Here is a 2500-nt window from a genome sequence, read left to right on the forward strand (position 1 = left end):
ATCTAGCTACTCCCATGTATTGACATATATTTATTTAGGAAGTGTTCTACGTTTGTTGCATTCGCGTTATTATATAATTTAAGGGATGGAAATTTTGAAAATCGGTCAATGCAAGCAAGAAAGTATATTTCCCTTCCTTGACCGTCTACTATTGGTCCACCAAAGTCTATCTGGATTTCTTCGTTTGGTTCGACGCATGGTTTCATTGGTGACCATTTAGTTTTTGGTATCATGCTTTTAAGGTTCTTACCAAATTCAGTGCAGGGGCGGCATGTTTTTGCCTTGTTTATGAGGTCTCTGTTAATGAAGGGCCACCAGAGTCTATTCGCTAGTTCTGTCATTCCCCATGAGCCGGGGTGGGTAGCATGCAGAACATCAATGACTGCCTCTTTAAGTGCATTAGGAATCGTGAAGCGGTTGTCCAGTATTATGCAGCCATCCTTTACGCTCAGTTGGTTCCAGTGGGCGTATATCTGTTTGCTCACTGCTTTGCATCGGCGTTCGTCGTTCTGGATTATGCAATCTCGAATCTCTCTTAGCACACTGTCTCTATTGGTCATGGCTGCTATTAGTGTCGAGCTGAACACATCTCTGATTGCTTTATCCAGTGTTGTATTTGATGTTGTTTGTTCTTCTTGTTGAGGCGGGGGGTGGTTTTCTTCTTTGCTGGGGCTTAGGTAGGTGGTGAATGATAGTGGACATCTTCCTGGGCTCTTTGGGGAAGTGTTTGCATTTCGTCTCTGTCTGTTTGCATTTCTGGAAAAATTTGTTCTTGTGTTAGCAACTGATTGTTATTTGAGTTATTTGGCAAATGCGGTTTTGCAATCGCTTGTTGTGTGACTTTTTGTTCAATTACGTCATTCCTCGTCACGCGGTTTTCTATATTGGGATTGGAATGTTGTCTGCGTAGGCTGTAATTATGTTCTTTTTGAACTACTTTTGGTTTTGTCTTATGACTTTGTGCTCTAGGCACTTTGATTTTGGAATCGTCCCACGATTCCAGGGGTGTTTTTCTCGGCCGGCCTCTTTGACGTTTAATTGCAGTCGTTGTGTTTGATGTCTTGGAATCGTCGTGCGATTCCAGTATCGGGAATTTTTGTGGTCTACCGCGTTGTCTAATTGCATTAATTGTTTTAACTATAGCATCTATTTGTGCTATTACAAAGTCTTCGTCGTACATGCTAATTGGTTTTGCGGCGCCGTGGGGGTTTCTAGATATGTAATCTGTGAGGCCCATCTTTGAGCCTGGTATATGTTCTATATTAAAGTGGAATGGGATTAGCCGATCGCACCAGAGGGTTAATCTGCTTTGGTGTGCCTTTGTTGATTTATCTTTAAGTATGGATAGAAGTGCCCGATGGTCTGTTTGTACAGTGAAATATTGACCATATAAATAATGCTTAAAAAGTTCCAGTGACCAAACTATGCCTAGGAGTTCGAGCTCGTTAATGCTGAATTTTTCTTCAGCTTTGTTAAGAAAACGCGATGCATATGCTATTTTTTCCCAACCGTTGTCCGATTCCTGCTCGAGTACTGCTCCGAGCCCGGATCGTGATGCGTCTGTACGTACCCGTGTTTTTCTCGACTGATCAAAATGTGCGTTTTCGGTTATGTTTTTTATGTGTTCTTTTATTTTTTCGAATGCTGTTTGGTGTTTTGTGGTCCATACGTATTTGTTATCTTTTTTCAGTAATTCTCGAAATATTCTGCATTGTGTTGCTAAATTCGGAACGAATTTTGTTAAGTGATGTACACGACCCAGGAAAGATTTTAGTTGTTTACATGTGTTGGGTGCTTTTAGGCTTTGTATGGCTTCGGTTTTGGTCACTAATGGTTTTATACCGTGTTGATTGATTTCAAATCCTAGCCATTCTATTTTATTTTTTGCAAAGTGACATTTTTCTAAGTTTATGCTTAGATTTTTCCTTGTCGAGACTATCCAGACATTCGAATACTTGTTGTTTATGGTTTTTTATTCCTCCGCCCGTGACAATTATTATGTCGTCCAGGAAACTGTATGTGTTTTTGAGGCCTCTTAATGTGGTGTCTATTGCTTTTTGGAACTCTGCGGGCATATCTGTTAGGCCATAAAAACCTGTAATGAATCTATATGTTCCTGTAGCTTGACCGCCTATGATATTAAAGTTGCAATGCTTTGCGGTTGTCTCGTCAAGTGGTAATTGGCTGTACGCGTAACGTAGATCGATGGTGGAAAAAAGTACTTCGCTTTCGTGCGACGATTCCGAGATTGATTGTGCGATGTTATCCATCAGGCAATCTATATTTTGCATCTGATATTTGTTTTTATGAATCGCTTTGTTTATGACTTTGGAGTCCATGGCAAGTTTTATTGTTTTGTCTCGTTTGACTGTTATCACTATGGGTGAAATAAAGTTTTTTGTCGCTGCATTTGTCCAGTTTGATTATATTACCGTTTTTCTCTAATTTTTTGAGTTCTTCCTCTACCTGAGATTGTAGATGGATTGGTATTCTCCGCCCT

Source organism: Convolutriloba macropyga, chromosome 6, assembly GCF_964194025.1.
Source record: "Convolutriloba macropyga chromosome 6, txConMacr16.3, whole genome shotgun sequence".
Lineage (NCBI taxonomy): Eukaryota > Metazoa > Xenacoelomorpha > Acoela > Convolutidae > Convolutriloba > Convolutriloba macropyga.